Below are 23950 nucleotides of genomic sequence, written 5' to 3'. Positions count from 1 at the left end.
ATTAATTCATTTAACAGAATAGATAAGTGCCTAGCACAAGCCAGACACTCTATGCTTTTCAGTCTGTCTCTCTCAGTCTCTCCGTAAGCTGAAGATGTACCTCTTTGGTCTCAAAGCCCAAGCCCTCCCAACCCTCAGACCAAAGAATCACATATACAGGATATAGCCAGCAGGTCACTGAACAAGTATGCATTGAGCATGTACTGTGGACAGACTGTCATAGCAAGTAGCTGAGTCTCATCTCAGTCACAATGTGAAATGAGGAACACAAAATCCAGGACTGACCTCTAACTGTGAGAACACCTCTGTCTCTGTGAGGCACCAAGAAGTGATTTCCTTCATTGGGGAGTCCTGTAAATGATGCTTAAGATGGTAAGAGCTTAGACAAGGTCAGGTGCCGCAGTCCGGCTGCAGCAGAATAATCGGGGGGGGGGGGGACGAATAACTTGTGTACGTTGATACAGCAGGAGTGGAAGCCGTTTATTGCAGGACAGGAGCAGTATTTATACATTCCACACAGCTTATCTAATTAGCATAAACTAGATACATCAGTCAACCAATAAGGAATCTCCACACTTAATGGCTCGCTTTTGTTACTTCTCAAACCACTCCCTCTGGCATTTTGCCAGGCACCATCCAGACTTGTTTATGAACTCTAACATTCCTCTGGCAAGATGCCAGGTGTTATTTTGACTTGTTTACAGACTCTAACAGTCAGGACCTTGACTATAACAGTTCCATGGGAAGTATAGGACAAAAAGCAAATAAGCAAAGATTTTTGATGTAGCCAGGTGTGGTGGTGTGCATCTATAGTCCAGCTACTCAGAAAGCTGAGGCACAAAGATCACTTGAGCCCACAAGTTGATGAGAGTTGATCATTGTTTGCTTACTCTGCCACTCCTAACAGAATTACCACACTGCTAAGCAATGCGACTGTGGAATTATGGTATGGAGCTCTTTTTCCCCCAAGGACAATATGGCACCTGCTACTCTGCTGTTGGCAGTGTAGATCAGGACAGTATGTAGGCAATGGACCACCCTGTTTTATAGACAGCACAGTGTTTCAAGGGGAATCTAGGAAAAATTGTAAACTCTATACATTTAGTAAGGATGGGATCTTGTTTCTCTGGGTCAAAAAAGGAAAAGTAAATAGTCTCAATGTCACTAAAAATGAACTACTGTACTCCTTCAACCTTCCAAAGGCAGTTTGCTTTTAATTCTCACCCAAAACCACTGTCCTGGAAGTATAGCAGCCTTATACTATTTTCTAAAGATGGTGCAGCTGGAATTACCAAACTAAACTTAATGGTGTGAAAACTGGGATACATTTGAAATAATTTATTTGAGGGAAAAAACAGTGAAGTTTACGTCTTTAAAAGCAACAATTTAAACACAGGTGCAAATAAATTACATTTGCAAAAATTAATAATTTTGTTTCATCCCTTGTATGCCAACCACATAAGTCACCTATGTTCCAGGAAGTAAAGCTACACCTTTGTTTGTTGGATTACACCAACACTCCAACTCTGCTGGATTCCACACAGCTCTAAAGCTGTATTCCTTTGAAAGTTTAAAGTTCTTTTAAAAGTTTCCTCAAAGCTGATCATTTTACCATGCTATGGAATAAAAAAGCTACTTTTGTGTTGGTAATAGGTAGTATAGATGTTGACAAGAGAAGGCGCTTCCTACATGGAGAACCAATCCAATGCTACACAGCAACCAAGGAAGAAAGTGAGGTAGTACAATGACTAAAACTAACCCCATACAGGATGTAGGTTGGAATTCTAGTTCTACTGAGATTTTTGCTGTTCATGGTTTTAGGCCTGCCAAAGCAACACTTTTCAACTTGAAATGTGACCCTGGGTTTGAGTTTGGAATCCATCCTTACAATGAAGCCTACTGCAGCCCTCGTGGACATGTATTAGTACTAGTTGGATTTGGAAACCTGAGGGAACAAATGGAAACATGGAATATTAAAAACTATATATTTTTTTCTAAACTAGTGGTTTCTGATTCTATATGTTTTGTTTGGTGCCCAGATGGGGAGTGTATTTTAACAACTGCATTTGGTCCCAGGTACATGTTAATGATTGGTACAAGATAAAGCATTACTCTGGCTCTAAATGTGATGTACCATCAAATGCAAAATCATGGCAGGTCTCTTGGCAGCCAGTTTTGGATGGAATATTTTCAGCAAAACCAATAATTTACCAAGCAGTTCCAAGTGAAGTACCCAGTGAGGACCTTTAGGAACCAAAACGTTGCAACAGCTTATAGACCCCCAGCTTTAGGAAATAAACCAATTACTGATTCCAAATTGCATGAAGAGAACCATTTCAGAATATGAAACCAGAAGCAGAAAATAAAAGCCATTACCCCAAACAGCCATTAAAAATCAAAGGAAGCATGATTTAAGAAAGCTACCAAGCGAAAAGCAAGAAGTGACAAGAGGTCAGATTTGACAGTTACTCTTGCCCTCAGAGCATAACATGAAACATCACTCCTCTGTCAACTTCTGGTGACCCTAAAGTAGACACACAAAAAGAAAGAACTTAAAGAAGAAAGTGAAAGCAATCGAAGAACTGAAGGAAAAAGCAGTAGCTGGAAACTAGAAAAAAAGTCTAATTGGAGAAATTTCAAAAAGAAGGTAAGGCACAGGGGAATGAGATGATCCAATTATGTGGATGTATGAATATGGCATAATGAATCTCACTATAATGTATAATTATAATGCACCAACAAAAAAGAAAAAGAATCATAACACACCAATAAAAGAAACAAATAAAAGAAAATTTAAAAAGAGACAACCCTTCTCCAGGAGCTGGAAGATTTGGAATTGGGGATTTAAAGATTTACAGAAAGCAAATTGATTACCAGAATTTAGTACAAACACATCTGCTAAACACATTGGTGCTCATGGAATATCCATGTACCACATTTAATGTTGGTCTATAATTTTAACCATTTACCTAGTCTGTATATGTGTGAAGTCATGTAATAATGTCTATTAAATTAACTTTTACAACCTGCATCCTATATCATGTCAGCATAAAGAAAAGAGATACATGAATTTTTCAGCTAAGTTTGAGAGCTGAGAGGCAGTGTTTTATAGTAGAGGATTCTATTTAATTTGTAAATGAATAAAGTCATTTTAAATTTTTTTTAAAAAATCTGGCATTGAATCAGAAACACAGAATAAATCAAAATATTAGAATCCAGTTTGATTTCCAAAATTTATACATTACTTATTATCATCCAGACATCAATACTACAAGTTGGGTAAGAGTCAAACTGCCTCACAGGTAGGATTCAAAACAGACAAGTACACTCATAATTTTTATATAATATTACAAGTGATATGATTGACATACAGATACATTGAAGTATCAAGAAACTGAAAAACTCAGTTTCACCACCAGCCAGCTGGGCATCCTGGGAGCAAGTCCCTTAACTTCTCAGAGCCTCTTTTCCAACCTTTAAAATGAAAGAACCGAATTGATTAAATAAATATTAAAGTGACATTTCTCAAAATTGTTAATAAGTCCTTTTAAAGGGAAAGATACATTTTGAGAACTCCAGTGTTGGCTTAAATTATTTTCTTATATTACCAGACTATATTAAAACCAAGAAATGAAATATAAACTGCTGTGCTTATAGTGTTACTATTCTGATGAAGTCAGAAATAACAGCAGCAATTTAATTTGATAAATGACAGTCCTTGCTCCCAACATTAATGTGTATGGATTACTACAGCATATTCACCCGAGTCTCCTCAGCAGCATGATGTCTTCCTTCTTTCTTGGATTTGCTCTTTATGAATTCTCTCAAGACCTTCAGCTGTGAGACTACCTGGTCTTCACCTAATACAGTGCACCATATAACTTTTTAAAAATACGTGTATATAGTACATTAACATTACTATTATCTGAAGTTACCACCACTGGGTAATAGCACACCAGACTTCTTTCTCCAAATATTTAGTACCTGTTAATCAACCTTTTCCCATCTCTTCTTCCTGCCATCACCATTTAAATTTTAAGACAGTCCTTGTTCTACTTTTGTTAGTCTGTGACAGTTGTAAAGACTAATCATCCCTCTTCGCTTTATGTGGATTAGATGTTAGTCATCAGGAAGAACTAGGAAAGGCTTACATTATGGAAATTTCAGATTATCATCTAAAGGAAAACATGTGACAGAAATGCTAGTTGCTATTAAACATCCCCTTTCCTTTCCTTTCATGCTTGAAAAGCTGAGTTTTGTGTGGGACAGCCATGTACGCACCTAAAATTTCCCAGTCTCCCTTGCACCCAGTGTGCTGAGGAGGTGCTATTCTGGCCAGTCATCTCTGGACATAAAAGTGCCCAGGAGAGTACTCACTAGGAGAGAGTGGAGCAAAGGAAAGACATCAGCTGGATCCCCAATGGTGTTACTGAGCCCTCAGCTGCTCCTTCTGGATTGTGTTTTGTGTGTGTGTGTGTGTGTTTTTTTTGTGTGTGTTTTAATTTGGTTTTGGGGTTTTTTCCTCAGGGAGTTTTGCTATGAAGCTTAGGCTGGCCTCTAGCTCCTGGGCTCAAGTGATTCTCCTACCTCCTAGGAGATACCTCCTAGCTGGTCCAGGACTGCAAGCCCACACCACTACACACAAGATGAGTATTGAGTCACAATCATGTTCAACCCCCTGCACTGGAGGTTGAATACCGCTCTATGGTGGTTTTATTTTTTTTTTTAGTTATAGGTGGGCACAATGTTTAATTTATTTAATTTTTATGTGGTGCTGAGGATTGAACCCAGTGCTTCACACATGCTAAGCAAGCACACCACCATTGAACCACAACCCCAGTCCCACTCTGTGATATTTTTATTGTAGTGAAAATAAAAATACCACAGAGAATATGTGGGCTTCAGAGAATACATCCATAGTCCCTTGGGAAAAGACTATTATTATAGTCCCCTCTAGTGCTAAGAGTTTAAGAATGTGTGACTTACACACCGTGGGAATAGAAAAAGAACAACATAAGTTTCTCCCTTGCCCCCATAGGTGGAAAGGCAGAGTTTGGGGACTCAAGATACAACAAGAATATCTGTTTATCACAGGGGAGAAAAGGGTTTCTTTATTAATATACAGTCAGAAAAAGTCAGGTGTGTCTCTATAAAATCCTTCCCCTACAGTTTGGACTGGGGCTCAAGACTGCTTTGGCAAGCAGAAAGAATTCCAGAGCCTGCTTTGGCTCTCAAGGAGGCAGAACTTCTGCTGTCTCAGCACATACTTGGTTTGTGCAGTAGACAAAGAAATTGCCAGAGCTGTGAATTCTTACTGAGGAAGTCTGTGTAGTTGAGTCTCTGAGTGTTGAAGGCAGCTTTGAGCACTTGTAGAAACCATGAGATCTTTGTAATCAGCATAGCATGTAAATCTCTTAGTCCAGAAATTCTAGCTTGCAAGGAATATCAAGAATTGTTGTTCTCTTTCAATAGAGTTGAATTTGCTCCTGTCAGGTTTGAGGAAAAATCAATTGGAGTTCTTTTTGTTGCTCTGAAGAGTCATACATGAGACAGAGGTACATAGGACACCTTTAACGTCAATAGCAACTAGCCTGTCCTAATTACCCCTCCAAGACCCCATGTCCCTTTGCGTCAGCTCCACCACAGGCATGGTGTGTTTGGTGAGTCAGTGTCCCTTAACTTACCACGTCACCTTCTTCTCTAAAACATGACTACCTCTGCAGAGTGCTGCTGGGAAGGAGGGTATAGCTTCTGCAGTTCAGGCCCCAGAGAGATTCTGGGCCTCGCTGGACGGTATTGAAGGTAGAAAAGACAGGAGGATACTGCAGAAACATCCAGAAGGAAAAGAAAAAGAAAGAGAGCTCAAAAATAAGGAGCAAATCTCCCTAACCCCTTTTGGGACCTTGTACTACAAGATTTGGTAACTGGCTCCCAAACCATAGCACACTCATACCCATGGACACTCACGATTTACTACATGTTTCTGTGCATACCATCTCTTTAGTGATTGTGTCCATCATATGAGTTCAGTAGCATTTGGCTAATCCGCCTTTTCTCTTTACAAAGTCCAGTGTTTAAAGGACTACTTTAAACTATTATACTAATATAAGGTATAATTAAAGAGCAGTACCAAATCCAAGTGGACCCAATTGGCAAATACCATCACCACACTGTCCAGACTGAGGAAACCAGGCAAGTACGCCCTGAATAGAATTGTGCCTGAACTGGATTTGTGCCTGTTTGGGTGTGTCACCTCGAACAAAAATGTCTGAAAATGCACACTCTGGTCCAGTCCCCTATCTTTACCAACAAGACAATGTTTTGTGATGCTTTCCAGCAATAGTGATTCAACACCCTCCCTTACTTTTTACCATTGAGTAGGTACTTTTCCTGCAATTTTTCTAAAAGACGATCCCTCCTTCCAGTCTCTAGCACCATATTTATTTCCTTTATAGACCTGATCACAAACTTTGTAAAGGTTTATTCATATGTCAATTTATCTGCTCACTGTCTATCCTTCAACTGGAACATCAGTTTCTTGAGAACAGAGATTTTGAGAGCAATATATAAAACCAGGTGGGTATTCAATTATCACATGCTTTCAATATCCTAACAGGCAACTTTCCTCCACAGTAATCTAATTTAAAATGGAGCTGTGACTTACCATCCAGGGCATGTCATGGTGTAGTTGGCAGCACTTTTTCTTCCTTAGTGAGACATAAGTAGTGGTTCACTTTACACCCAATGTCATCCTAGATTTGATGAAATACATGTTCTGAAATGAATGAATGCATGCTTTCTTTTGATGCTAACTCTTATGTTTTGATCTTGCTTGGAATCACAATGAAATTAAGATTCCTTTAGAGCTGGGGATGTAGTTCTGTGGTAGGGCCCTTGGGTTTGATTTCCAGTACCATGCACAAACACAAATGCCGGGTTTCTGTTCTCGTGACTAAAAGGCTCAGGGGTCACTCTAGTTAAACTGGGCTAACTGGGCTGCGCAAAATAACCACACAAGAGACACAAATACCTTTTTCTTTGGGGTCACTGTGACGGCTTCTCTGACCTTAAGGGTCCGCAGAAAGAGAGAGAGAGCACACGCTGACCCCTTTTATTGAGGAGAAGCTATTCAAATGAGGCAAGGGGTCAGGTTTCAGGGGGCTGAGTCTATCTTCATGATGTCCACTGTCAGTACGTTGATGACACCTGGGTAGGCCACACCCAAGAGCACAGTAAGAGAAGGGGACACACACAAGGCACATCCATGGAAAATTCTATCCTAAACAGGGCAAGGGATTATATTACAAAGGAACAGGTGAGCATAGCTTCACCCATGGGGCTGTAGCAAGACACACCCATGCACAAGACACCGACCCTCAAACCCAAGAAGGGTGGGGAAAGCTCTGCCACATTTCTGTGACTGAGCGCCTCAGCACCCAGCCAGGGAGAGTGACTCAGTCATGTGTAAGATTGATCTCCCACACACAAACAGCTTTAAGTGAGTGTTTAATCTGTGCTGGGAATTCATTTAGGAACATAGTCTTTTCCCTGGAGGACAAGAAAATGAACAATTACAGTGCAATGTGCTAAGTGCTATAATAGAGGAATGTGTTGGGATGGAGTCCAGAGAGGTAGCTTGCTTAGCCTATGCAGATGCAGAAAAGCTCCCCAAGGAATGGGGTAATTAACCCAAGGCTTATGGCAAATTTATGGGGTACTTTGAGCTACTTTTACATTCCTGGTCTCTTCACATTAACTCTGTGAGATAGGAAAATCTTAAAAATGCAAAGACTGAGGGGTTGGGGTTGTGGCTTAGCGGTGGAGTGTTTGCCTAGCAAGTGTAAGGCCCTGGGTTCGAGCCTCAGCACTACATATAAATATATAAATAAAATAAAGATAGTGTGTCCAACTAAACTAAAAAATAAATATTTAAAAAAGAAATGCAAAGACTGAGGCTCAGAGAAGTTGAATTGTCCCCAAGTCACATAGCGAAGTGGGCTGGGATGAGAGAGAGAGTTTAAATCATGGCTTCAGTCTCCAGGGTCATTCACGTTTTGCCTCATTTGAGTTGAATCCCAAGTGATGAATAATTGCTCAGCACCCTCTTCACAAAATTGTTCACAGGTGTGAAAAGCTTTATCCATCTATATCTTCTAAGGCTTGTAAAGACAGGCACTGTGATCTTTCCTTTTCACCTGTTTTGGATTTTGAGCCAAGCAAGAAAAACCAGACACAGTCCTTGTTCTTGGGGAGCTCCTGGTCTAGAAATAAGTTTCAGACACAGAAAAAAAAATCCTGGCATCTAAGATAGACAGTGGGAAGTAGCTGGACAATTTTGACACTCCGTGGCATTTATTTGCTTTTGCTAGTGAGTTCTGCTTTGAAAGTATTTCCAACATCTTAGGCCCGACTCTCAAAGAATTTGAAGACTAGACACAATCAGAAATTCTATTTTTAGCTCAGGACCACAATCAGGGTTCAGAGGCAGGGTGATGTTGAGGTTAAGTAATTTTTTCCACCTTGGGGAGTTATTCAGCCTCTCTATTCTCTACCTGAAGAGAGTTGGCACGTGATGATTCATTAAATTAGCTGTCAGTTCTTTCCTGAGGACACAAAGATGGCTCTGATGACATAGTGGAGACATATGAACGGCTGCCTGACAGAAGCTAATGCAAGCTTGTGAAATGCCTCAATATTCCACACCTTCTTTGGAAATCATTAAGGAATTCATTGAGCTTTCAGCAGTGATATTTACAACCAGCAATGTAACCAAATGGGAAAACAAGTAACTGAGCTACAAATGCACTGTGGAGCAGAGAAGTTTTCTCTTACTGTTAGGTGCAGGACAGGCTGAACTATGTTGTCTGCAGGGCAGGCTGAAGGAATGTTAGCTGCAGGATGACCCACTGCACTCAAACCCTGCTCTGTCTGGTCCTTTATCACCTGTTGCGTCAAGTCTGAACCCTCAACCCCACTCAAGGCTGAACACTCGACCCTCACGGGTCTGGTGCAACAGAAACCTACATTTGACCCCTGCCCCATCTGCCTGAAGGCAGAAGATGACACCCTTAGCAACTGTCGTATGATCCAATCACTGTACGCCAACAAGGCAGCTTGAAGACCCAGAGACCCCATTAGATTTAGGCTATAAAAACTCCCTCCTGGCAGGCCCCTCTTTCTTGTTCTTGCTCTCTCTTTCTTCTCTTTCACTCTCCCTCTCACTTTCTTCTCTCCTCTCTCTCTCTCTCTCTCTCTGCTCTCCCCCTTCTATTCCGTTTCCCCCCTCTCTTTCTCTCTCTTTTTCTCCTCTTTTGCACTGCTGCAATAAAGATCTCTTGTTTGCTCCAACTGTTGTGGTCACTTTCCTTTCACTTACACTGAGACTATAACAGACCCATTCTTTTTGGTTGTGATTAGTATTCACCTCTTGTATTCAGCTGCTCGAAGCTGATATCCTACTTGTGAGTGGAGTTGAAGTCTAATGCAGGATGGATGAATCACAGACGCTGCAAACATTTTAAAAAGCAGAACTCACTAGCAAAGTCAAAAACCATGAATGTCACAACTGATGAAAACTGGCCATTAGAAAAGTCTGGATACAGTAAAATTGTTAAATTGGCATGAAGATTTGATGAGAATGTATGTTCAGGATTCAGAAATAGATACTGGAGGAAAAAAATGCAATGATAGTCAAAGCAACTATGGAAACTGTATCCATGGCAACAAATGGCCTGGTCAGAAGGGAGGCTCAGGGACTGTCTGTATCCTCCTGATGAAATGTGCTCATGAGCTCCCTGGTGGCCATGACTGGGTATGGGCCGGGACTAGTGACTCTTTGAGTGACTCTTGGAAATTGATCTTGGGAGTGCCTCAGGGAAAGCTGGCTTGCCCAGCAGTTCATTGTCACACCCCAGCTCGCTCCTTGCTTTGAGCTTGCTGGCTTGAGGCACAACATAGATCCACAAACACCTGCCATTTCTCACTGGCTCTAAAGACTATTCTCTGGAAAACATACCATCATTTTATGCACCACTAAGAAACAAAAATACAGTCAATTAAACTAGGGCATTCGATTGATTTTAAGATCCATCCCTTTTTGAGAGATGTTAAATGTAAAACTAATTATGTTTTAAAATCTACAACATATGACAAGTGATTTTTGGCGAGTTGCTTATTTCTGGAACTCTGTTTCCTTACCCATAAACTAAATGGCTACACCACCCATCCATTCATTTTGTGCACATTTGTTTAGTGCTAATTCCTAAATAAGTGCTGACTTCAGCACTGAGGGTATTCTAAGGAGTTGGTCTAAATTTATGGGGCTTTTATTCTAGTGAATTCTAGTGACTGCGGAATTCCTGATGATCTTTGCCATACTAAAATCCTGAGTCAATAATTCTATGACCCCTAGTGAGTTGTAGAAGAAAAACAGGCACCAGATAAAATATCAGAAAACCCGGGTTCTTATCTAATTCTGCTCTTTAATAGAGTGTTTAATCTCTTTCAGTCTTAGTTTGCTTAGTTTATCTGTTTAAGTAGATATTATTCATTTATTGCCTGTCTTGACTGGTTAAATCAAGAAATGGCATATTTTTCTCCTAGCTCAGTCCTTCTAAGAATATGCAATGATGGTCAAGAGAGCAAAGTAGGGGGTGACACAGTGTCCATGGCAACCCATGGTCTTTCTTTCCTGCCCTCAAATCAACAAAGTTCCAGAATTTTTCTTGTTACCTTCAGATGTTAAGAGCTCTCTCTCTCTCTCTCCCCCACCCCTCTCTCTTTCTCATACCAGAGATTGAACCCAAGGACATTTTACACTGCGCTAGATCCCCAGCTCCTTTTATTTTTATTTTCAGACAGGTTCTCTCTAAATTGCTGAGGATCTCACTAACGTTAAGACTGGCCTGGAACTTGTATTCTTCCTGCCTCAGTCTTCCCAGTCTCTGGAATTACAGGCGTGCACTAAGGCAGTATCATTTTATGTATATAAACATCTAATTCAGAATAATACCAATTTTTTTTCTATTTTCCAGTATAGGGCTTCTTGTTCCCTAATGGACAGCAGTGCTGTAAGGAGGGAGGATAGGGTCTAACAATGGCCTGCAAACCTAATTGTAGAAGACAGGCTGCATATCTGCCCTGAGGTGGGAGGTAGAGGAGAGGAAGCTGAGCTTTTGTCCCTGAGCTTTTCAGGACAAAGGCTGTGAGCTGGGCTAGAAAACAAGTCTTGTGGGGCTCAGTTAATCCTGTCTGCTATGGCCACCTACAGGTGTGAATAGGCCTAGGCAACTAGAGGCTGAAGTAACAGGCATTCCTAAGGGAAGAAGGAGGAAGAAAGGAGAACCTCCTTTGCAGCAGGGGACTGCAGTTGTGTGGTCTTCGACAATGGTCTTGGGGAATGAGGGTCTCAGAAGAATTCATGGGAGCACACAAGCAAGAAGAACCAGCTTTAAGACCTGCCAGTTCCAGAGAATGCAAAGCCCTTTGCATCCCCTGCCATCACAAAACAAAAACAAACAAACAAATTAAAAGCTTCCTTGCTGGGCACAGTGAAGGACTTCTGTAATCCCAGCTACTGACCACAAGTTCATGGCCAAACAAAAGAAAAAGCAGAGAGGTCGGTACTGTTGCCCCCAAACCCAAATTGGGCTGGAGTGTGGCTTTGTAGTAGAACATATTCACAGCATGCACAAGGTCCTGGGTTCAATCCGCAGCACTGCAAAAGAAACCAGACTGGGGGGGTGGGGGGGTGGGGGAGCACACAAGTTCGCAGCCTAGGCAACTTGGCAAGATTCTATCTCAAGATAAAATAAAAAGGGCTGGGGATGCAGGTCAGTGGTCGAGTGCTTGCCTAGCATATACCAGGCCCTATCCCCAGTAATATAAAAATAAAAACCCTCTTGCAACTAGACCAGGCAAGAAAAAATTCTCCTGCTACTCCCCACCCCTAGCCCTGGAACTCTCCAGTTCTTCCCTTTCTGCTCCCTTGGAGGGCTAGAAACCACCATCGACTAGATGGGAAAAGGGGAAAAGAAGCACAAGGTAAAGAGGAGGAACTGTGCATTTTGTCACACATTTTTTAATATCCTGTCACTTTTTACTTAATGTAAGTTGGTATAGCTGCTTTATTTATGTTAGGTTCCCAAGAATGGATGAAATTCCCATAAACTCAATCTATCTGACTTTCATTTCCGACATAGGTTTGGAAATAGTTCCTAAGTCCTGCTCTCAAGTTGCAATTAAATTTTTACTTTAAAGTGATCTCAACCACTTAATATACAAATATTTAAACAAACATATAAAATGACATTAACTATAACACTATACTGTGGTAAAGAATTTATGACAAATATACAAGAAACTGATTTTTGGAATTGAAGTAGAATAGAAGAAATAAAAATTCTTTTAAAAGTAGACAAGAAACACAAAGGAAGGATAAAGAAATAAAATTTTATTTCATTGTTTAAATTTCTTTATTAATTTTAGTACTGGGGCTTGAAGCCAGGGACACTTTAACACTGATCTACGGGCTGGGGATGTGGCTCAAGCAGTAGCGTGCTCGCCTGGAATGTGTGCAGCCTGGGTTCGATCCTCAGCACCATATACAAACAGAGATGTTGTGTCCGCCGAAAACTAAAAGATAAATAAATATTAAAAATTCTCTCTCTCTTAAAAAAACAAAACAACAACAAAAAAAAAACACTGAGCTACATCCCAGTTTTTGTTTTTGTTTTCCCTAAACTGCTGAGACTGGCCTTGAACTTACAATCTTCCTGCCACAGCCTCCCAACTCACTAAGATTATAGGCGTGTGCCACAGCACACTGAGGAAATAAAATTTAAATTAAAAAATTCCGCATATCTTGCCGAGCCCATTAGGTCCTTGCAGATTATATTTTCTGTTGCTGATTGAGATTTGTTACCTTTTCTTAGGAACTCAGTTGGGCAGGCAACAGGTCTGCACTGCCCCATGTAAACAAAGACTCTCAGGCTGTGGGGCATGTGAACAGGAGATCGCCCACTCTCTGCACAGGGATGCTCTGCAGGAGCGCTATAGAAACACGTAAGCCAGGCGTAACACCATTTTGGGATCTAGGCAACTCATGAACCAGCAATGAACTGAGTCACTAGCTGTATCACAAAACGTTTCTATAAGAAGACAGACCCATTCCTAAACTCATGTTCAAATAAATAGGCTCATTTGCATTCCTTGCTATTGATGATCTTAAAAGGCCTGTTTTTTATAGTACCACCAAAAACTATATTTGTTTTTTATATTGCTGTCAAAAACAAGAACTAAACAACAAACATTGGGGTGGATCTGATAGCCATCTTAAGATCTATAGCATGCCTATAATCCCAGAGGCTTCCAGGCTGAAATAGGAGTATCAGAGTTCAAAACCAGCCTCAGCAATGGTGAGGTGCTAAGAAACTCAGTGAGACCCTGTCTCTAAATAAAATACAAAATAGGGCTGGGGATGTGGCTCAGTGATTGAATGCCCCAAAATTCAATCCCTGGTACCCCCCCGACCCCCACAAAAAAAAGAGAACTATAAAAACTGTTTTTTTTCTCAATATGTTTCTCCTGTTTATTTTATTTATTTATTTTTTTAATATTTATTTTTTAGTTTTTGGCGGACACAACACCTTTGTTTGTATGTGGTGCTGAGGATTGAACCCAGGCCACACGCATGCCAGGCGAGAGCGCTACCACTTGAGCCACATCCCCAGCCCCTGTTTCTCCTGTTTTTTAAAAAAAAAATAGTATCCATTATTCTTATTTGATTTCAAAGCAATGACAACTAGTCACCAGACCTCAGAAGTCTTCTGAGGATTGCAACCAATTTCTCAGGAAACCCTGAAAAATGTATATATTCAATTTTCTATCAACTGAGTTGAAATATACCAAATTAATTGTAGAATCTGCCTAAAACAATTGTTTTAATTTCCATAATAATTAATGTAGTTTACCCTATTTAGTTATCCAAATCATGCATCTCTTAAAATCCTTTCTGGTTAAAGTTGTTACATTTGATCTTAGCCAAAAGGCTGAGAAGCAATCTGGTTAAAGAAAGCAAATGAAAGAGAAGACAAAAAGAAAAAGAAAAGGAGACAGACCTCAATGGATCAGCAATGCTTTATAGAGCAGCAGAGGGGCACATTTTCAAGAGGGTTACATGGCGAAAGGCTACAACAAAGGTCTGAATTTTATAGTGTTTAGAGGGCCAGGTCTTGGGAGGAGTTGGTCAGTTACTTTTGGTGGGCTTCCTTTCCATGGGCAGGGGGATTTTGGCAGATAATGGAGTTTGAGACAGGTCAGGTTCCTGAGCTCGCCTTTTTCCTGAGGGTTTTGTAAGTCTCCATTTCCTTCTGTTAAAGTTAACAAAAGTGTATCACCAGTCTACTCTGTTCTGCAGTATTGTCATACATCTAGTTCATGTAAAAGCATGTTTGAATTGTTCAGAGAATAGTTATTAGGATATATATACATTTTTTTGGTTGGTTTGTTTTTGTGTGTGTGGTACTGGGGATGGAACCCATGAATGATTTACTACTGAGACGTATCCTCAGCCCTTTTTTGAAACAGAGTCTCATTAAGTTGCTTAGAGCCTCACTAATTTGCTGAGGCTGGCTTTGAATTTGCAATCTTCCTGCCTTGACCTTCCGAGTAGAAGGGATTACAATAAGCATGTACCATTTCACTCAGCCAGAGAGTAGTTTTAAAGGGAAATTAGATACTTTTAAAAAGTAATATCTCAATTTTTATGAAGCTGTGGTAAACAAGCACTCACATACAGTACAGTGGGTGCCATCTTTTTGGAAATATCCTGATAATAAGTAACAAGAGCTTTTATGTACAGGAATGTTCATGGTAGTGTCTCTTATAAACATGAAGTGGTTCACAAGTCCAACAAAAGGGTATATCCTATGGTGCTATATTAGACAGAAACTTTAAATTATTTTATGAAGAATTTTTAAGGATAAACTATTATTTATGACATGAAATTAAATAAAGGTACATGCCCAATTTTTTAAAAATCAAGACTTACCAATATTTATTTTTCTCCCCCCACTTTTTTATTAATGTACTATAATTATACACAACAGTGGGATTTGTTATGCTGTATCTGTACATGCACAGAACATAATTTCATCAATCTCATTTCCCAGTACCTTCCCTTTCCTTCCCCTCCTCCCTCCCCCATCTATACTATAGACAGTATAATTTGGTAGATTTCATTCCCCCACCCTTGTACTACCACATGCCCTTCCCTCCTCCCTTCCTCTTTCCTATACTCTATTGGTCTTCCTGCTATCTTCCTGATACCCCCCACGCCTGCGCACCCCAACCCTAGCTTCTGCATATGAGAGAAAATATTCAACCCTTGACTTTTTTGAGTCTGGCTTATTTTACTTAATATGATGTTCTTCAATTCCTTCCATTTTCCCACAGATTTTTTCTTTCTTTATGACTGAGTAAAACTCCATGGTGTGTGTGTTGTGTTTGTGTGTGTGTGTGTGTGTGTGTGTGTGTGTGAGAGAGAGAGAGAGAGAGAGAGACAGAGAGAGAGAGATCATCTTTATCCATAGTAATGTTTATTTTATGTTATTGGGGCTAGTAATGATTTTTAATTTTTAATATTACATGTGTTATCCTTTAAGTTTCCAAATCCAAAGTGTGTGTGTGTGTGTGTGTGTAATCTTTTTTTAACAGAAGGAGAAACATATTGAGCAAAAAAGTATTTTATAGTTATTAAGATTGCTATCAGGTCCACCCCAGTGTTTGTTCTGCACTTGTATTTGGCAGCAATATAAAAACAGACAGCTTTTTCTGGTAATATAAAGAAATACAGTTTTTTTTTTAACATCAATAGCAAGGAATGCAAATTAGCCTCTTTATTTGAACTTGGATTTGCTTCAGATGATTAGTCAGAGGCCAACAAAAATAAAATACAACTGTAAAGTCCCTCTTGTTCCTAAAAGGTCTATCATAGGACGACAGGCAGGTCAGAGTGCGTGGCCACTGGAAAGGAACTTGTTGGCAATGCACTGAGGCAGACTCTGAAGCAGAGGCCTGGGTGCCACCTGGGGAGAGGGCAAGCCAGAGAAAATGGAGGGGAAGAACAAGGAAGCCTTCATAGCATCTGCTGCACATGATGCCATCAGCCCAGGCTGGGTATCCAGAATGCACCATGTGCACGGTGCACAGGAAGAACTCCAGTGGGTCTTCTAGCCTTTGTGTGGCTGGTTGAACGCAGCCCTCTCTGCCCCCACCAGAAATCCCACACAAACACATAAAGGGCTTGAAAAAGTGAAGAACCTACAAAGGACAAAAACAAATAAATACAGAATGAATAAATGAATGAATGAATGAATAAAAGGAAACTCTATAACCTAAATAAGTAGATAGATAAGTGAATGGAGCAGGATCTGGACAGCAAATGGACAACTGTTTAGCAGATAAAAGCAACTTGAAGTGAAGTCTCCTGTGGGAGAATCCTAACAGCAGGTTGATTTCACACAGTTGGACCCCAGTAAGGAATGGAGACACTGTAATATTGTGCCCAATAAAGCCAGTGACTCAAAGCCAGTGTCTTGGGTGAGAGAATAAAGAGCTTTGTCAATAGTAAGTGGGCTTAGGGCTGGGGATGTGGCTCAAGCGGTAGCGCGCTCGCCTGGCATGCGTGTGGCCTGTGTTCGATCCTCAGCACCACGTACAAACAAACATGTTGTGTCCGCTGAAAACTAAAAAAATAAATATTAAATTCTCTCTCTCTCTCTCTCTCTCTCTCTCTCTCTCTCTTTAAAAAAAAATAATAATAAGTGGGCTTGGATGATGGTGGGTCCAGCACCTTTAGCAACCATCTTGGGGGACTCTTGCTCCTGTGGCCTGAACTGGATGCTGTCCCAGCCACTCCATTTGAAGAGAGACTAGGCCAAGTCTAGGTCAAGTCGACCCTGCAACCCTGCATGGAACCTTTACACGTGGTTCCAGTCACCCATTGGACACTTGCAGGCCCACGGATGAGCCCCTGGATGGCAGATAATTTCACTGGGCCAAAACCTGTCCACAGTAGGCAAGCAGCAAACACTCCTTCAGAGCCAGGAGCCGCGGCCTGCCTGTAACCCCAGCAGCTCGGGAAGCTGAGACAGGAGCATCATGAATTCAAAGCCAGCCTTAGCAACTTAGTTGGTCCCTAAGCAACCTAGCGAGCTCCTATCTTAAAATAAAAAATTAATAGGGCCGGGGGTGGGGTTCAGTGGTTGAGCTCCTGGGTTCAAACCCTGATATAAACAAACAAACAAAAACCCTCCTCTGGGGTGAAGGGGAGGCACGGGAGGGGGTCGGGAAGCCAGAGCTCAGGCACTGCATGCAAGACCTAGGACACACAGTGTCCGTGTCAGGTCCAGTTCACTGACAGGACGCAAGCGGAACCCGCTGATGTCCCCATCCGTGACCAGAAACAACAGCAGCGGCAGCAAGAATCGCAAACCGCCGCCCTTGGTACCAGCTAGAGAAATTCTTTTCTCCACCAACGTCCCTCTAGTGCCCTCTACCGACAAAACTTTGTACTGTGCTCACTAGAAGGGGTACCGCTTCCAGCTCCATTAACACGGAGCAATTAACAGGGTGAATTTATGGTGGAGAGGCAATCAATTTATTGCCTTTGTGATGAAAGACAATGACAAGAAAGATCGGAATGGCAAACACAGGAATTAAGAAACTGACGAAATGGAAACAATGCATATAATAAACCCACTGCAATTAATGTTTCATAAAAATAAGGGAAAGAGTTTTCTGCCTGGAAAAACTACAAGAGGACTTAAAAATGAATACTTAAGAAAATTTTAAAAATCGTGTATTGAAAAATATAATTTCAAGGGCAAAAAGCTCCATGGAAGGGTTAGAATTTAAAGTTGAAGAAGCAAGAGATAAATGTTGGTGGTATAGAAAATATATAAAAATAAGGTAGTTAATCTGGATGAATAATAGTATTTCTAGAAAGAACAAAAGAAATTATTGAGGAAAATTATGCAAGAAAATCTCCCAAATGTTCAAGACATAAAATTCCACATTGAGATGAACCTCAAGTATCTAGAAAAATGTCTGGTAAAAGGAATAAAGTCCAAGGCAGATTATTATGAATTTTAAAAATACTAGGTCAGCTGGGTATCATAGTGCACACCTGCAATCACAGGGACTCTAGAGGGAAGGGCAGAAGGATTGCAAGTTTGAGGCCAGGCTTGGCAATTTAGCAAGACCCTGTTTCAAAATTAAAAATAAAAAGGGCTGGAGATGTAGCTCAATGGTAGAATGCACCTGGGTTCAATCCCCAGTACCACAAAATAAATAAATGATAAAAAATAAAAATACTGCCACACACAAAGAGGAAAATCCAAAAATTGAGCCCCCCCCCCAAAAAAAAAGTGGGGGACAAGTCACATACAAAGGATAAGGACTCAAAAGTTTGTATTTTTTGAGTGTGTTTGGGGACTGTTGTTTTTTTTGTTGTTGTTGTTTGTTTGTTTGTTTGTTTGTACTAGGGATTGAACCCAGGGGTGCCTTACCCCTGAGCTACATCCCAACACTTCTTATTTTGAGACAGGGTCTTGCTAAGTACTTAGGGCCTCACTAAGTTGCTAAGGCTATCCTCAAACTTCCAATTTGAAGGCTCAGTCCCCAGCTTGTGGCAGTGGAACCTTCGAAGCTGGGACTTAATGGAAGGAAGTTGGGTCATTGGAGGCATGCCCCTGAAGGAGATATTGGGATCCTGGCTCCTCTTCTTCCTCTCTTTGTTTACTGGCCATCACAAAATGAACAGACCTCTTCCACCCAACATGTATTCCTGCCATGATGTACTACTGTATTGCCACAGGCCAAAAAAAAAAAAACAGGGCCAAGTAACCACAGACTAAAACTTCTGAAATTGTGAGCCAAAATAAATCTTTCCTCCTTTTAAGTTGATTATCTCCTGTATTTTGTCAACCTGACAGAAAACTGATTAATGCAGATGGTGTAGGGCTTTTTGACATCATCACTGGAAGCTAGAAGATAGTGAAGGAATGCTTTCAAAAGTTAGAAGGGCTAGAAATGAAATTCAATGGTAGAGTGCTTGCGGAGCATGTGTGAGGCCCTGGGTTCAATTCCCAGTACCACCGAAAAGAAAAAAAAAAGGTCAAAATTTAATTTTGATGTAAAATCTGCAACTTGGAATTCTATCTTTAGTTAAAACCATTTTATGTAATGGTTTCACGAAGGATAAGTGTAATGATAATATAGACATTTCAGAAAAATCTCAGACATTTCTCTTCCTTTCTCCTTTCTTGAGGAGGTTAGTAGAGTGTGTGTTCCATCAAAATAAAGAGTTAGGTCAAGAGAAATAGATATGGGATCCTCCCAAGTGGGAGGCGAATGAAAGCCCCACTATGACACTGAAGGGAACCCAAGGAGGCAGCTCTGCAGAGCAAGAGATCAACAGGTTCAGACTGAAACAGGAGTTTGGAGCCCAAACCTCAGGGACTAAGGGAATTCCTCACCTGGCTTCAGAAAGATGTCTCCAAGAAAAAGATGAGATTGATTAATTATCATGCATTTTAATGGAGAGAAAAACTATGCCTCTGAGGATAATTTGGTGGCAAATTATTGATAAATTCATAGACAAGCAATCAAAGGAAAACCTAGCAGATGTGTGTTGTTCTGGACATTATTCTGTAAGACTTACCATCAGCCCTTCTAAAGATTTCAGGAGCCCCTAATAACCTTTATAAAATTCCTTCCTGTTTAATAAACCTAGAATAATCTCTATTTCAGGTACTTAACACTAACTTAGAGATACAAATTGTTAAGAAATAGGAAAATAAAGAGCAAACGATGGCTGGGGCTCCAGCTCAGGAGTAGAGTGCTAGCTTTATGCATGCATGAGGCCTTAGCTTTTTGCTGAAGGTCTAGAATTTGTGGACTCTTAATATTACATGCATATATAAATTTGGTTAAAAATTTAAAATAGTCAAAACTTCATTTAGGAGGTAATATACATTTAAGCACTAAGACACATATTGAGTTTTAAAAACAAAAACAGCTGTTTACAGTGGCACATGCCTATGATCCCAGCAACTCAGAGGCTCAGGTAGGAGGATTGCAAGTTTCAGGCCAGCTTCAGTCAGCAACTTAGGGAGATCCTGTCTCAAATTAAAAAGGGTTAAGAATGTAGCTCAGTGGCTAAGCACCCCTGCATTCAATCTCAGCACCAGGAAAACAAAACAAAAAACTCCATATCCATGAGACTGGCTCTCTAACAGTGGCATCAGGATTTTCCTACATCCTGGAAGATTTATAAAAACATGATAGGGACCCACTTATAAATTTGAAAACCTGTGTTTTCTACCAATGCGTTGCAGATTTTCTTTACTTACCTCTTTATTCTTGTATCCCGGGACTGAGCACAGTGCAGCCCACAAAGCACCTCACATTTCAGACAATCACAGCAGATTGGGGCCCTACATTCTCCATCATCCCATCTCTCCTCCTGCTTGATTTTTCCTACTCTTACAGAAACTCAAGGCTTCATGGGCCCTCTGTCAATGAAACTGCTATGATCACAAATGAGCCTGTTCCCTTGAGCCAGCAAGATCCAGTATATGGTCAGTATACTAGCCTCAATCCTGGCCAGAGCCCAACAGGAAGGCATCTGCTCTTGAGGATAGAGACTCTAATGACTTGATTCTAATTCCCAGAGGTCTGTGCATATGTCCTCCTCAATTTCATTTTTTAGACTCTGCTAGATATTAGTCAAGTATTCAGAGATAACGAGGATTCTAAATCCCAAAGCCTTCATCAGCCAGCTGCAGTGGCCCTGCTGGGGTCCTGAGGGAGACATGTGTGGCAGACACTCCAGGCGAAGTCATTCCTAATGACTGGTGCCCTGGGAGTTACTTGGAGCCTTGTAATGGTCCAGATAGTGGCAGTTCAAAACTGATAGGACAGCTCCATAGTAAAAATTCTGTAACCCAGGCTGCTTCCAGCTTTCCACTCTGGTTATCCATAGGACACAGCACTTATTCTCATGATCCAGAGGGCAGGAAGTGTGACTCCTTGGAAGAGCACTTACCTAGTATCAGGAAGCCCTGGGTTCAATCCCCAGCCCCAGCACAGGATGCTACAGCGCCATCTGGGGGTAAGACATATGCCAGCCTGGACTGCCAAACAGGTGCTCTGATTTGTCCTGCGATTTCTTTGCAGAAATGCAGTAGACTTCATTCTAAAACCTGCTTTGGGCACACTCCCAGGCCTTGCTAACATCTCCTGGTCTCACTCTAAAGAAGGAAGTGAGTCCTACTGCACCCTGAGATCCTCCCTGTAATATCCTCCTATGAAAGGTAACGGGTGGAATTAGAGTGGAAATAGACAACACAAGCCAAGCACAGTGGTGAACACTTGTAATCCCAGCTACATGGGAGGCTGAGGCAAGAGGATCTCAAGTTCAGGGCCAGAATCACCAATTTAGTGAGATCTCATCTCAAAATAAAAAATAAAAAGGACTAGTGTTGTAACTCAGTAGTAGAGTGCACCTGAGTTCAGTCCTCAGTACTGCAAAAAAGAAAGAAAGAAAAAATAGACAAGACAAAGACAGACATAAGTGTATTCAAAAGTCAAGTTATGTTCTAGTTTTGTCTTCCATAAGGAATGTGTGTGTGTGTGTGCACGTGTGTGCATGCAGTACATTCGACATGCTCAGCAATGTCAGGAGACAGGACTTAAGGATATTTTCTTGAAATAATCCAAAAACCTCCCTCCTTTTCCTACCAAAATACAATCTGTTTCCACAACTTTCCTAATGTATTACTAGGCTATTATTGAGCCTGGATTTTCCATCTATAACTCTTTAAGAGGGATGAGATAGAACATAAAGTGAGAAAATAACATTGTTCCAAAATTGGCAAATGTTAATTGTTGAAGCTGCATGGTAGGTATAAGTTCATCAGACTACTTTCTTTATTTTCATATGTTTGAAATTTTCCACAATAAAATTTATAGTGTACCAGAAGGTCACAGGTGCTAATAATAAAGATAAAATTTCTGTTGCCCTTAGTGGGAGAGAATATGGAGAGTGGAGAATGCGTAAAACTTTAGACTTTCTAAATGATTCAGTTCCGGTGCTTTGATTCAGGGAGTTAAAGGTGGAGGGAATGAGGGCTGGCTCTTTAAAGGATGCTACAGCGCCATCTGGGGGTAAGAACACCCAAAAACCCTTAGGTAGGAAGATGCTATATAAAGCTACTGTGACCAGCTGATATCATTATGCCAGTTCTTTCAGTGATCTAATAAGTCAATAAAATAGAAAATGATTCAAAAAATAAAATTTGGAAGTTAAATTAATTAAAAGTACACTAAACAAAAATGTTTATGGTTAGTACAACAAGCTATCATTCTGCCATTAAATGAAATAATGTTCTGATATGTTATGACACAGATGAACCTTGTTAAAGTTATGCTAAATGAAATAAGCCAGACACCAAAAGAAAGCTTTTGCAGGATTTCACTTAAAATAAAGAAAATTGTATAATGAATCTCTATGTAAATATTCAAAGTAGGGAATCCAGAGGCAGAAAGTAGATTAATGGCATGAGGGACTGGGGGTAGGGGAAGTGGAGTGTCATCATTTAATGGGTACAGAGTTTCTGTTTGGAGTAGTAGACAATTTTGGAAATAGTGATGATGGTTTCACAACTTGTAAAATGTTATTAATGCCACATAATTATACATGCAAGATGGTTAAAATGGCAAATTTTGTCAGGTGTAGTGATGCATGCCTGTAAACCCAGTACTTGGGAGGCTAAGGCAGGAGAATTGCAAGTTCAAGACCAGCCTGGACAATTTAGTGAGATCTTGTCCCAAAATAAAATGTAGAAAGGGTTGAGGGTGTAGTTCCATGGGAGAGCACTTCTAGAATGTGTGATGCCATCAAAACCCAGTACTGGGGGGACAAAAAAAGAAGAGGAAAAGAAAGGTAAATTTTATATTATACTGCATATATATATTGAAAGGATAAAGAAATTGAAATGTAAAGGATAAGGTTTGTTTCAAGACCTGTAAAGTTTTTAAGTTCTGTTAAGTTGCATTTGGAACCTGAAATTCATGTGGCAGTTAAAACAACTCCTGGAGAGACCAGTAAATGTATGTTGAAATCTCCCCTGACTATCTGGTTGTTCTGTAAAAACAACCCACCCTCCCAGAAAGAAACTGTGCAGTCCAGCACGTATACACCTCAGGGCTTAAACCAATCAGTTTAAATATATACCCATCTTAGTACTGACCAATCACCCCCACCCGACCTGTTCCCGCCAGTGAATGTGCTAATCATGTTTTAGAGTTGTTATTTGATTTTCCCACGGTATGTAATGATTTGCTAAAGGATGCTATGATGTATGTAAAGTCCCTGCCCCCTCCAAAGAATGTATATAAGCTCTGCTCAAGTTGTTCCCGGGGCTCTTTGCTCTTTGCTCCTCCGAAGTGAGCTCTGAGCCCCAGCATGCTGGACCCCCAATAAACCCTTTGCTGTTGCATGAGACAGTCTCTTGGTGGTCTTTTCCTCCGACGTTCGCCCGACCTTTACAATATATATATATATATATATATATATATATATATATATATATATGACCACAACATGTCTTTTTTCTTTTTAATTTTTATTACAACATATTTTAATGAACTTGGCTACTAAACAGTTAAAAAGAAAGTTAAAATAAGGGAAAAGCATATCAAATACAATATAAAACTTACTGCCCTTAAAAGTACAAGAACAAAATGGACACAGTGAAATATTGAAACTAGTAGGTGGAAATAATAAAGTAATCTAAGAAATCCAAAATAATACAAATGAATAAAGACTAGGAGGAGGGGAGAAAGTATTTTATATTTGAAGTTAAAATTGGCCCCAATTTTAAAA

The 23950-nt window shown here is 40.4% G+C and overlaps 1 pseudogene; it reads left to right on the top strand.

Annotated features, from left to right (window-relative positions):
- The window catches only part of LOC124096818 (eukaryotic translation initiation factor 2A-like), a 32893-nt pseudogene extending 30045 nt beyond the window's left edge, over positions 1 to 2848 (top strand).
- The last annotated feature ends 21102 nt before the right edge of the window (positions 2849 to 23950 follow it).

Source organism: Marmota monax, unplaced genomic scaffold (assembly GCF_021218885.2).
Source record: "Marmota monax isolate L192 unplaced genomic scaffold, Marmota_monax_Labrador192_F-V1.1 WCK01_AAM20220418_F8-fsc00474, whole genome shotgun sequence".
Lineage (NCBI taxonomy): Eukaryota > Metazoa > Chordata > Mammalia > Rodentia > Sciuridae > Marmota > Marmota monax.
Note: the sequence above shows the minus strand (reverse complement) of the source record. Positions and strands in the feature narration are given on the sequence as shown.